Here is a 14,771-nt window from a genome sequence, read left to right as displayed (position 1 = left end):
ATTTTCTTGTAATGAAAATGTATTTCAATGTGGTGAAGATTCTGAGTAATTGACTAACTCAGAATCCATGATAAATATCACATTGTAATATCAAGAACTGACACAATGCCTTCACTAAGGGAGTGAAAACTGTGGTGGAAAAGATGACTCAGGAAGTTATCTGGACTAAGAAATTTTAGACTAGAACTGTCACTTGAATAAAAAGTTCTTTTTGTACTTTCTTCAAATTACTAAGAGGGTCTTTGAAAGCAGAGACAGAAGAATGGAACACAAGAAAAATTTGTTGGAGTTAGAGACAAGGAGAGTCCTCTGAACAATAGATTTAGGAAGTTGGAGGGATGGAGATGCAAGGAGGAAGAGAAGTTACACTTAAATAGTAATGCAAAAAAAACAAGCAGAAAATATGAAACTTACGGACACAAGTGAGAACACCAGGGAGGGAGAGAGAGAAAGAGACAGAGCAAATGAGAGAGAGAGAGAGAGAGAGAGAGAGAGAGAGAGAGAGAGAGAGAGAGAGAGAGAGAGCAGACAGACAGAATTGTGCCCAGGGTCTTTGTTCCTTGTAGCTTTGATGGCAAATGTGTAGGATTTCCCTCATCTAGAGCATGAAATCAGCACTATGTCATTTGGAACTAACCAAGACAGGAACAGGTAACATTAGAGTAGGTTGGTTCAGCATTTTAAGAGTTGCACAGTATGCCCTAGATCTCAGAACATGTCTAAGTCAGAAAGGAACAATAGCTAACAGAGCCCAGTAATTTTCAATATCAGTTAAACTCCCTAATTAGCTTTGACCTGCAAGAAATAGTGAATTGAATATACTGTCTTTGCTTTGCACTTTAGCTTTGTGACCAGCTTAAAGCCTGTGCTGTTGGCTTATGATTAGTTACAACTAGTTTGTGAATCTTTTCACTCAATGAAAAGGTTTAATATAGTAATGGAAAACCAGTACTTCAAACTGAGTTCTGAGTAGCTTGGAGATTTCCCAGTATAGCACTTAAAATTTGCCTTATTTAAAATAGTTTACTACCTATCTATTCCAGTAATTCCAGAAAAGAAGGTAGATAACTTCCTTGAAAGTCAGAAATTTTTACGTATATAAAGTGAGTATCACATCCTCCGGCATGTCTTATTTTATTTATTGCCTTTTTTGTTTAGGCTGGCCTTTATATTGAAAAACAGTTTTCTCTCTTCAACATAAGAACTTGCTTCAAAGGAAGCTCTCTCTCAATTTGGCAAAAATATGGAAAACACCTTGTTTTGTTGCAATTTCCTTACTGATTAAAATATTACCTCCAGAAGGAAGGACAGAAACTCATGAGACTCAGGAAGTAGACAAACCCTCACAAGTCCTCAAAAGGATGAAACATATGAAGTCCACAATGCATCTTCTGAAAGTTATCTAAGAAGGAAGGATTGCTGGAAAGAGAAGACTTTCTGGCCTGACTTCAGAGTTCCCTGTGTGATTTGCAGGCAGCTTTAGGAATACAGTATTCCTGAGTTTTTACCCAGGCTTGATTGGCTCTCTTGGTAACACAACTACCTTTGAGCTATTCAGCCTTCTATAAGAAACCCTTCACTGCTATGCAATCTTCCAAGAAAGGTTATCAACAGTCCTACCCACCTGTTAAGTCTGTGAACCAAAATAAACAGCCTATTAAATATCCTCAGCGCAATGATGACTTTTGTATCTCAGGGTAACAAATAGCTATCTAATTAGACATAATGTCTACTCAATAGGAGGGAACTAATGCTTGTTACTGTAAACACAACCAAGACCCACGGCTGGAGGGGTCGTAGACTCCAGAAGAGAACATACTGCCGGCAGGCAGTTGCTTAAATTGATAAATCTTTTAATTGTATTCCAGACACTTAACTTTATACCAGTAGATAAATGCAGCTCCTACCCTTCATCAAAGAAGATTGCTTTGTTTTAGATGGGGGCTACAAGTGATCAAATTAAGGAAAATAAATGACTATGGACTGTCCAGTCTCAGCTGGGACATCTACAACACAAAACTTATACCAAAGGCTCAGGAAATAGCATGGAATTGTGAGAGACAAGAGGAAGAACCAGATGATTGCTGTGAAATAGTGTCAGCTACACTTGAAATGAATGCTATATCATTCAACTCTCAACAATACATTTGTCTGCACAAGACCTGTACAATACCACAGCAGTAAACATGTCAATATCTATGGGTGAATTTTCATGAGACCCTAACTCTAGATGTAAACTTAAAGGCAATCAATCAATGGCTGCTGAAAGGAAAGAGATTCAATTATCTCCATGGACAGACCTCTTGATAAATTATGCAATCCTAAGTAGTCAGCCCTGAACCCATATACATTATGGGAACAATTGTGTAAATATACTATATTTGTGAATGAATTCTCAAATATTAATGTTAAAAAAAAACATTTAGAAAGAAACTACTCAACAAAACTACTATAACAAACCCTAGTCCATAATCAGTGATTCACCATGTTGGACTTTGGTGAAAGACATACAGTCATTTGTGCTCTACCTAAGGTAAACATATTTGTTTGCATCTCCTGATGAAAAGTCACACAATAGCACCATTGTCTACTGTCATAATAGAGATTTGGCTTTCAATCCTGATGTTTGTGAGTATTGCCTGAGGAGCAGAGGGCTTCAAAAATCCATTGGATTCCTGCACTTCCTTCTTTTTATCCGTTCATGAGCATTCTGCATATAGATTGAAGTAATTCTTGAATCAGTTACATTGTTTTATATGGATCAATTAAAACTGACATATTTTATAATATATACAAAGCACAGATATTAAAAGCACATGGAACATTTTAAACAATGACTAGAATTACTTATGATAAGCTCTAAATTTAAAGAGATAACTAGACAAGCCCATTGTTACCAAGCATTAGTACACATGTAGGTACTTGAAACATTCAGTGTGACACAATATTTGATAATTATAAGAACAGTAACTTGAAAGGGTTAACATTTATAGAAGACACAGTAAGACAGACAGAAAGGAAAAGAAGGTAGATTGGAACAGAGACAAACCAATAACAAACATAAGCAAAGCTTCTTTAACACAAAGAAAACAATAGGAGAGCAATACTAAGACTCAGTCTTGGCAATGATTAGATGTGGCAAGGCCATAGGCCTGGCACATTATTGATGAAATAGAGATGATACAGCATGTTATATGATGATTTGAATGTCCAGAACTGATGTTCTGTATAGTAATAACAGTCATGATGCCTGGCTGTAGAACTAATCCAGGAGGAGTCAAAGGAGTGCTGGGGCAGAGTTGTATTTTTTGTTGTTTTGTTAATTTTCTTGAGATGTTTTGTTACTGTGTACTTCTTGCTGGACTGGAATTTCTTATGTACTCACAGAAATCTGTGTCTGTCTGCCCCTTAGTCTTTGGATTAAAGACATGCACCACCACGTTGGGCCTGAAAATGTTGTTGGTGGTGTTATTTTTGGCAATGATGGTATCATTGACATTGGTGTTCTTTTCTTTATTTTGTTTTTATCTTCTGTGAACGTACTGAGTGAGATAGGTCACATTCAAGCATTCATTTTTACAGTTTCTCATTGAACTATTTCTTTTCTTTCACATGACATCTTTACATTTGTATATCTTGTGTCTGCTCTAAGTTTTCCTCAAGATTTCCTGGAAGTGCTGGGTTCAAACCCAGGCCCTCACCTGTGTTAGGCAGGCTCCCTACCCTCTACCACTGCAATCCCTGCTTATGATAGCCTTTGTTTTTCATTCTGAGTAATGTCAAACATTGAAAAAGCCTGACTGTGCCTCCCTGTACAAACATGTGAGCATCTTTGTGTAGTCCAAGACACTGAATTAAAATTCAATTATGTGTGTGGGAAATATACCTGAATTTAAAATATTTGATTTGAACCATTAGTTTTAATTTTGATCTAGCTCTGATAATTCTAAATATTGTTTCTATTTTATACTTACCAAAAATATAGATTGTTTATATCATAAACTTCCATCTAAAGATTATGATTTGATTCCTTTCTTTCTTATTTCTCACTGCGACATGACTATGTGCTTAATGTTAATATTGATTTTACTCCCACATTTATTTTACACCTTCTAGAACAGCAAATACCTACATATGCTTATAAAGTGGTTCATAATATATAATTAGTATAAACAACATAAAAATTCTGCATAACATGATTTGTCAATATTGACATTGGACTCAGTCATGTAGATGTCATCTATGTAAAGAAATATACTAAAAAAATCCACATTTTAATTTTTTATAATAAAAGTTTAATAATAATAATAATTCAAACATTGTCTAAGTTTTAGTTTCTGTTAACTTGACCTTGTCTTTTGCTATTTAAAGATACTTTAATTGACACACGGAATATAACATTTGGACATATTTCTTAGCCATGAAGAAGAATGAAATCATGACATTTGCAGGAAACCAGATGGAACTAGAGATGATGATAGCAAGTAAAATAAGACAGACTGAGGAAGGCAGATGTGATATGCTTAATTTGGGTAAAAAGACACAACAGTAAAAGGAGGAATGTTAGTGTATGGAAGGAAACAGAAGAAAGGGAGGAAGGAAGCAACATAGGCTGATAGAGGGGTGAATGTAATCAAAGTACATTGTATGGTTTATGGAATATTACAGAGAAACCTATTACTTTGTACAGTGTATACGCTAATACTTTTGTTATTTATTGCTTCCCTGCTGTTAGATAACACACCAAATTCATGCCACAGTCTAGCTCTAATTTAGTGGATATTGATTATTTTTCTTCATGTCTACCCCATATTTCTCCCTGATCTTTGTAACCACTGTTCTGCACTCAGAAACATTTTTTCTAGTCTCATTTTCTCATAAAAAGCAGACAACACTCAATGCTATAAAACTTTAATTTGTAACAAAACAAATATCCAAAGCTTTGTGAATAAAATAAATACTTAAAAATAATGTGAAATACAGAGTAATTATAGAAAATTCTGCCTGTAATTCTCCATTATTGAACAAAGGTGAACCATTACAAAGACACTTTCAGGGCCTGAATTCAAAAGATTAGCAAATTATATACAAGCTCAGTTTTCAGGGAGACCCCTGTCATCTGATGAGATAACCAGGCTTTCACACAGGCATTGCTCCTCATTGGCTTCCTCTTTTTTTTTTTTTTTTTTTTTTTTTTTTTGATTTTTGGAGACAGGGTTTCTCTGTGTAGCTTTGCGCCTTTCCTGGGACTCACTTGGTAGCCCAGGCTGGCCTCGAACTCACAGAGATCCGCCTGGCTCTGCCTCCCGAGTGGTGGGATTAAAGGCGTGCGCCACCACCGCCCGGCTGGCTTCCTCTTTTTATAAAGTAAAGGCTACGGCACTTTATTTCAGGGACTCTGATGGTAGCAAACATTTTGTTGAAATGAAGCTGCCTTCAGGAATGTCCCAGCTAGAAACAGCATCAGTATCTCAGGACAATTTGCTCTTGTCCCCTGTCTGCAAATAGCAGTGGCACAGTTTCAGCTCCCATCTCAGCAAAAACAAACAAACCTCTAGAAGGTGCCTGAACTGCTGTACTACTACACACTACAAAACTGACCCAAAAATGCTGTCAGTGGAAACCACTACATGACTACCAAATGAAGCTTTTTTGTTTTCCTGTCTCTTGAAGAATCTTTACTATATGCTAAAATATGAAACTAATTTTAAGTTCATAAATACTCAAATAAACTTTTAACATTAATATTTCTCACTACCTATCATCCCACTTAAATTTTTTCATTACTTCAAAATCCTCTGTGCGTATTTTTCTCCATTCAATTCTGTATGTGTTGTTTGATGTCTGTACAAGGCATTGAACTCAAGGAAACCTGCAGAGCACCCTGCCCCACACCCAATTGTACTCTCAGTCACCGTCATACTTTCAATAAGGAGACACAGTCATCTCCGAGTTTCAACTCTGTTTGCTTTGATCTACGACTGTTACCAGCTTGTTTTTACTGAGAACATATTACATTTGGCATGTTCTTTTTTGGAATCTTATATGAATTGATTCAACTATATACATTTTTCTACAATTTGTTCCATGTGTTTTACATGCTATCACTGACTTTCAGTTATGATATTGTTCATATCTCCCATTTGTTCATCTATACTGATGTAAAGTTTCCCATACATCATAATTCATTCACACAGTCTTCTGTTGATAGAGAAATTATTTAATTTCTTGCTTGGGCTGTGATGGTGTTGCCAGGGTCATTCTGGTCCATACCTCCCCATCTACACTTTTTCTAGGGAGAACAAAAAGAAGCATGCTTCTATGATACCAATACATCCATGACTTTCTTTCCCACATTATGCCACATTTAAAAAATATTTAATTAATTTATTCCAATAATGCCACTATATTACATGTTCTTAGTTTCAACATATTTACAAAGCTTTCATTTAAAATGAGAAAACATAATGGTATCAGTTTTAAATTTTAATTATCTCTTTGATATTTTGGAATGCCTTCATGTGAATAAATCATTTTCTTATGTTTAGATAGAAGTTGGATCATTTCTCTTATGACTGATCTTATTTTACCTATAATTTTCCATCATCTTTATGCTTCACATATATTTTCTGTTTCTAATCTATCTTTATTTTTTCATGATATTTTGAAATTGTTTTAAATATCATTGCAAAATTTATCCCTATGTTATTTGATACTAAAATTATTTTTTCTTAAAAATCTTTATTACATTTAATTATTTGTGTGTGTGTGTGTTAACATATACATGTCGTAGTCAAAGGAGTTTGTAGTAGTTATTTTTCACTTCTTGCCATTTATATTCACTAATATTCCTGATAAGAATACAGCTTGTAGGCTTTTGTTTTCTCTGTGTACATAATTATGCCTCCATGCTGTAAATAACTACACCTTCAGAGTTTTTGAACAGAAATAAAAGGTCAATAGGAAAACCGAAGTTGTCTTATTTTGAGCACTGGACTTGGATTTATACCACACCAATGTTCTCTTTAAAGCAAGAGCATAAAAGATGCAGAATCAGTGAAGTCACAAAACTAGCTTTCTGTAGGGTCTCATCATATCACTAATTCTGAGTAATACCTCCAATGGTGAACCCAGTTTAATCACAACTTGTTTTTCTATTTAATTATCTATTTGGAATACGTACAGAATGATTCTTTTGTGCCCCTTTTCCCTTTTTATATCAGTGTCTTTCAAAATGCTAATTACAACATAAATACCACAACTGGAAAAAAAATCTTCAAATTTTAAGATGCACTTTGGTTTTTCAGATGACCTCTACTCCACTATGTCTTTTGATATTCATAGTCCTTCTGAGTTCAGCATTATTTTGGAGCTGAAGGAAAGAGTGGTTTATTTAAAAATCGGAACAAGAATGTTGAAGCTTATATACTATTTATTTTATGCATACATATGCAATGTATTGCTGATTAAATTATGACAGTGCCTTTAATAGGAAATCTAGGACATTAGTAGGAAAATATGCACAGTAGCAGCCGAAAGTGGTTTTTTCTGTTACACTTCAACTCATATTTTCCATCATATATAATATCATAGATATAAAATTTCAACCATTTCAAATAAATTATATTTGTTGTGTTTAACTGTTAATTTGTCAAGTGAAATGAATATATATATATATATATATATATTATACGCCACTTTCCATTATAAACTACAGAAGATGTTTTGTAGGTATTTTGATTAATTTAACAACTATTTTGTGTTTACATCTTCTAAGTGTATAATCACAGGTGTAGTGACTGATGCAAAATGGATGAGGAGGAGATATTAGTAAAAGTCGGTCATCTGCATCCTTTCCCTTAATCCTTTGAAAAATCCTGCTAATAAGAAACCTGCATGTGTATGTAGAAAATCTAAAACTAAACGATGCAAGGAGAAATTAATCTTATTATCTCAGATTTTAAAATATTTTCATTTTAACCTTCCTGCCGAGGTAACTGTTGTCAGTCAGTGACTTTTTATTTGCCTGTCTGTCCAGTGCGCGTACTATTTCCTTTACAATAGCATCTTGTGTGTGCTGTTGTAAATCCTCAACTCTGAATGCTGCACGTGGTAGCAAGTCCACCAACTCTGAGACACAGAGGGAGAAGAGAATTAAGATATTGCATTTAGACGTGTGTATTAACTCGCCATCTAACATGGAAAAGGTAATGAGTGTAACCCTCACAATGGTGGAGTAGGGGGAGCTTTTAAATAGGGAGTTTAATCTCCTTTAGAGCAAAGCCACACTCCCGGGTTCCCCAGGTTTTTGGCAAGGTTCCCAGAAGCTGCAGTCATTCATGAGCCACACACTCTGTTCTTAGGGAAAAATGCACTGGGAACTTCACACAGTGAAACCAATGCTCTCATTTTGGATGCTTCATCTACAAAATATCCGCTCACACATGTATGTACATGTGCACGGTACTTAACCACCACCAAAGAATAGATCACTGCTGGGATTTGAACCTGTTGTTTCAGGAAGTCCAAGATTTTCGAACCTTATGTGTTGACTATAAAACCTCTCCCCCTGGATGATTATTCTGCAATTATAATGAAGTTTATGTTAAGCAAGCTTGAAAAATTCCCAAATCAAATCCCATAGTTTACAGCAGCTTGTACCTCTTCCTCTGAAATGGCTGAAGCCACAGTTTTCCTCCCCCTTGGTCTCAGACTTTCCTATAAGCTCTATGTTCTTGTTCACGAGCTCTGTGGAATGAGAATAATATTCTTCTGGGAGATGTGCTAAATGTGACCACAAAATATAATGCAGTATGCAAAATGTGTCTCATTGTTTAAATTCCAGATTCATGAAAAATTAGTTTGTTTGTTCCATTTTGAAGGCCAGAGAAAAATCTCTTAGTATCTGCTGTTTGTTTAACAACAGTAGCTTTAGATGTTATCGTGATTGTGTAAATTGAAATGACTTGGTAGGTACATGGTACACCTGCTTGTGATATATATATATATATATATATATATATATATATATATATATATATATATCCTCAAAATCAAAACTCATACGAATTTTCAGTTGGGAAATGTACCAGAAGGAACCCTAGTAGGTCAGTTTTAAATATATAGAAATATGCCATCATCTATATGTAATTCCTATTACATATATATTTCCTACCAGCACTGCCAGCGTGGGATGCATGAACAAAGCCTGTTCTGTCTGGATTGCGTTGGTATTAATATGAGTGGGAATACATGGACTGATTTGAAGCACAAACAACCCACGTAGTAATGAAACCATTTCAGTTACCGAGCTTGTATAAACCCCCAGGCAGCGCTGTCTCTCAGTCGTGAAGGGGCCCTCCAGGGCTGCAGTCTTGGATGCATAATGCCAGATATGCCAACCCACGGCTGTCTGCGTGCAAGGGCTGTCCCGGCTTACCTCTCACTCGTATTTCCAGTTTCTCCACTAGAGAGATATTTTCTTTTATGTCACCCCGTTGTACTTAGAACATTTGTTCTCCCCTGGTCCAGAATACGTTTTTGCAAAAGTTATTCCACTAATTCCTACAACATTTCTGTGATTTACGAGCAGGAGGGGGACAAAAAAGTGTGTGTAGGAGGGGCAGCTGACAGGAGAGAGGAATCTTCCTCACTCAGGCTAAGAGACTAGCTGATGAAGGATGTCTCAGCAGGGGCAGGGTGGGGCCAAAGCACTTGCCTGGGGCTTCAGGGTTTGATCTGATTTCAGGCAGTAATAATATAAAGCCAAGGAAACATAAGGTAAGTATGTAAAATAAAAGCAAAAATGAGCAAGCTTGCATCCCTCAATTCCATTCGATTTAGTTTTGGACATGTTCAAACAAAATGTGCTTCTTTTACATTTTTCTTATTTAAAGCAAAGAATGCTCTCTCCACATTTAGTATGCATTATTTTTCTTTCAGAATGGACACTAGAAACAAAGTAAAGAAAATCCTCTTCCACCTGACACTCAGCCCTAGCAGAATCACTTTAGATTTTCTGCGGATTGCATGATTAGCTATCAAGAATTAATTTAGAATTAATGAGATTTAGATGGTTTCTATTAACATCACTAGTTTCATATGAATGAAAAGGTTGGTTTTGACAAATTAACATATAGATCTCAAAACTACTCAGATATATACAAATATATACCAGACTAATTGAAATTTTTACAAAGAAATAATCATTAACAAGTAACTGGGAGATACAATATATGGGAATGTGCCAAAACATGTTCCTATTACCACATAAAATACTAAGATCACATATATTATAATGGAATAGATATAAGTTTTATTTAATCATTTACAATTACCAAGGTTTTTATTTTTTCATTTTTAATATGATTAGGAAAATTTAAGTAATTCAATACTACTGATTTAATAATTCAATTTACATCCTTGAATATTAAAATTGGAAAATTTAACTAAATGTACCTACATATGAAAATATTTGTATTTTATTTAAATCTAAAGTCTGACATAACCATCACCATTTAGTAACAGTATTGTTTTTTAACTTTTCTTACTGAAATGTTCGAATTGTAGTTTAATAATTCTTTATATGTAGTCTATTGTTAAATCTTATTTGCATAAGGTAATTAGATAACATTTGATTCTGAATTGAATTTTTTGACTTGTCTCAAAACGTTGGCATTGTTTTCCTGAAATCAATTTACAATCCCTTTGAAGCTCTTAGTCACCACATAAAACAAACATTTGAAAGTCTAAATTGATTTCATATATGTTTTAACTTTTATATGAAATAAGATGTTTACTTTAAAATATATTAAAAAAACAGTGTTAATTACTGTAAATTATTTTTGTACAATTCTATTTTCCTAAGTGATATGGTAAAAACATATAAATCCAATTAGAACATTCTTTCAAAATTGCATCTATTATCCACAATTACAAAGACAAATTTTCTTGCTCATAATTTGACAGATATATTAATACAAGCTAATATCATAGGAGACAAACTTAATAGTTACTTTATTATTTAAATTTTTATAAAAATAAAACACTTACATTTTTCTTTTTCTTCCTTAAAGTGATAATATTTAATTTTAGAAAAAAGTTAAAAATGGAATAAAATTTACATTTGTGAAAATATAATTGAATGGCAATAGTCTTCTGAGTCTGAAATTAGGAAAATGTGGTTAAAAGGTCCAATGGAGGAAATATAGACTGAGATTAAATTTTTGAAATGTATCTCAAGCATACTATTAGAAAGAACTTTAGAAGATATACTTATATATAAATCATATATAACTATTAGAAACAAATAAAGCACACTATTATAAAAAACCCAATATTGCCTAAGTATGAGTGCTAAACTGCAGTAATCAGAAAGCTTCCAGGAAAACCAATAGACTACCAAGGCTGAGATTTCATCAGCCGACAATGTTGCCTTTGCCTCGTGTTGATGACCTCATTGCCTGTGTTACTATGAGTGATAAGAGCAATAATAAAATGAGCATGGGCATTAGAATGACATGTTTTCTTTTTTATTTTCCTTGAGAAAAAAATATTACAGGTTAAGAGGAACACTTTATTTTTCTATCACTGCTTTACTAGAGAAAAATCTGAGCTTTGGAGATGTTAACCAAGAAGAAAGAATATGCATTTTGGCCATTTTATTTTTATTTCCTCTATTTTTACCTTTGTTATTTTTATTTCCTCTACTTTTACCTTTGTTCTTGATTTAGATACAGATTAACAACAACAACAAAATCATTAACAGCTTGAAACATGGTAATTAGAACCAATTATTACCTCATTGACCTGCCAGGGCTCACTGCCACATCTCACCCAGATAAAAACATTCACTTTGTTTTATACCTGTGTTTGATTGGAGGAGCTCAGTACTAAACACATGCGCATGAACTATTCAATTAACCATCATTCTTAAGACAGCAGGAGTGTAATCTATTTCCCTCCTTCATGTCTAGTTTATGCAATTATTTTTAAAACACAGCTGTATTTCATAATGGACAACTTAATTAATTAAACTACTGGTTTCTTAACTATGATCTAAAGTTGGTTCTGTGTCAGTAAAGGCATAAACATGTTTTTGTGTTGTTTGCACACCATGAAATCATGCAGATGACAGTCCTGGCTCTGGAAAAATGTTTTCAGATCAGTCCAGTTCTTGACATAAGCAACTCAATCTCAATGGAACCTCCAATAGTTAACAAAGGATACTTTTTGAGCTTTGCTTAGAAATGTGATACAGTAACCTAGAATTACCTCACATCTAAGTTTAGGGACTTCCAGTCACAAACTGAACATTGCTTGGAAGGCTTTCTACTCCCATCTAGTGGTCATATTATCACACATTCTTTCAAAAATGAGCTCTGTGAATGGTCTGTCTGTATTAAGGCAAATGCAACTGCTGTTTTATTGCCAGAATTAAATAATTAATGCAGTTAACAACATCTGCATAGATTAAGTAATTCAGGCTCATGGGTTTTGTTGATAGCAGTAATTTTGGAAAGTAGCATAAAATGGTTTTAGTCTGATTTATGGAGCGTAGCCCATGCTGCCAGAGCCACATGGAGCTCATTGACTGAAAAACTCGCAGGATCACTCAAGAGAATTGCCACAGTTCTACAGTCAACAATTTCTTATGAATATTTTATAAAAATGTCTATGTATAAAGAGAAAAAGGCTCAAGCAATGAAGTTCTCTGTATACAGCTGAACTCCACAATACACAATAGGTGAATCATCTAATGGAATCCTCACAAAAATTAAGATTATTAGTATTCAATAAAATATACTTTAATTTTTAGAATATGATATTTTTCTTTTGCCAAAACAAAGACTAGGAAACATTTGGTATATTGATGATCTCTGCTCTACAAAAACAAAAGTGAAATATAAACAGTAGAATAAGATTGCACAGCACAGTTCAATCAATGTAAGTATGTGCTTGTGTGTGTGTGTGTGTGTGTGTGTGTGTGTGTGTGTAATTCTAACACAGTGAAGTACAATTTAGGAGATATATAATGTAGTGCATTCTAATATACTGTGTTAATTAGGACTCAGTAGCTTTCAGCTATCTGAAATCCTTAAGACACCTAAAGAAAAAAGAAAAAAGAAAAAAGAGAAAGAAACAACATTGGCAGATAAATAGGGCTGGGTGATTTTCTAGAAGGGGAAATGCTTGATTTTCAATTCAATAGACAGGATCAAATTTCCTTAGGGTCTGTGCAATTTCTACTCAGTAGCTACACTCACTGTGATGCGTGGTGCACAGTAGTGACTGTGAACTAACTACAACAGAGAAAACCTTGTTTTACTAAACACAGTAAGCAGCTTTATATGAATGCCATGTTCAATTTTTACAAAAAGATGAGGGTATCTCATGTGGAGAGACTAGAAACACAGGAGTCTCCTCTCCAAAGAGAGTCAGGACAGAGTCATAATGCAGGGCTTGAATTTTGAGCATGGTAGGAAACCTCAGTGGTCAGAATATAGTCCTGTAATTTGATGGCTTTAATCCGAGGTTTCCAAAGAGAATGGTTGTGTAGAGAGTTAGCATGTAATGCCTCAAAAAATGAATATGCTAAATTGAAAAGAAAATGTGGTGTGTTTGACAAACAGGTAGGTGATTATCCTCTCAGATGTAGCGAAGGACAATACAGAGAAGAAGTGGGGAAAGATTTAATTGTTGGTCGGTCACATGAGTTAAGATTGTCTGAAAAGAATATTGAAGTTGAGACTGGACAAATGCAATGTTTTTGAAAATACAGGACTGAAAATAAAAATGTACATATCTTTGAAAGATTAAAAAAAGAAAGAATGTCAGGAAACTGTTTATTTACATTAGATCTGTGTGAATGTCAAGACAATAGCTAATTGATCAAGATCAGTAGAAAAATGTATGGACATTTTATTCACCAAAATTAGCAACAAATACATGTTAGATTCTATGATGGACATATGAATATTTATATAAAATTTACATGTAAAAACAATTATGAAAGAATTCAAGTATTAAAAAATAAATTCTAGGTGCAATGTGCTGAGATTTTTGAGTTTTGAAAATAACCTTGTACATTATGGAGCAAATATTTAAGTAAGAATTTTATTTCTTCAGGCAGCTTAAATAAATGATTTATTTTTTTTTCTTTAGCCTAAGTTGTGTTGTTTACCCTGTATTAGAGCTGCCAAGCACTGCGAAACTGGAATGACTGTTAGAAATTAAGATAATCAAAAGTTCAATGAGTATAATTCACTTTAAAGATAACTAAATATTTTTAAATATTTGTTTATCACTAATAGTATTAACACCTAGCAATGCAGCTAAAATGAACACGCAAAACACTTTTCAATTATGAACAAATATAGTCATAGTTCTTTCCATTTCAGAAGCCCTGCTGGTTTATGTGGTATCTTGGATGCCTTGTGAATGTACTCTATGTATAGAAATTTGCATAACTCCTTTACGACAGATAAATAATACAGTTATATAGATAAATGACTTTAGATATAGATAAAACATACATATCAGCAAGCTACCCAAAATATTAAAATATGAGTAAAGTATAGTGAGATATATTTAAGATATGCTTTTGTAAATCATAACATTTTGAATTCCCAAAAATTAAATAAAAGAGTATGTAATTTTATCCTGAATACACAAATGTATTTATATTTGTACTGGATTGTTTTTTTTTCTGGTCATTAAGATCAGTAAATATTTAGGTAAATAAACATATCCACTAGCACTAAAGACACTAT

Source organism: Peromyscus leucopus, chromosome 2, assembly GCF_004664715.2.
Source record: "Peromyscus leucopus breed LL Stock chromosome 2, UCI_PerLeu_2.1, whole genome shotgun sequence".
Taxonomy (NCBI): domain Eukaryota; kingdom Metazoa; phylum Chordata; class Mammalia; order Rodentia; family Cricetidae; genus Peromyscus; species Peromyscus leucopus.
Note: the sequence above shows the minus strand (reverse complement) of the source record.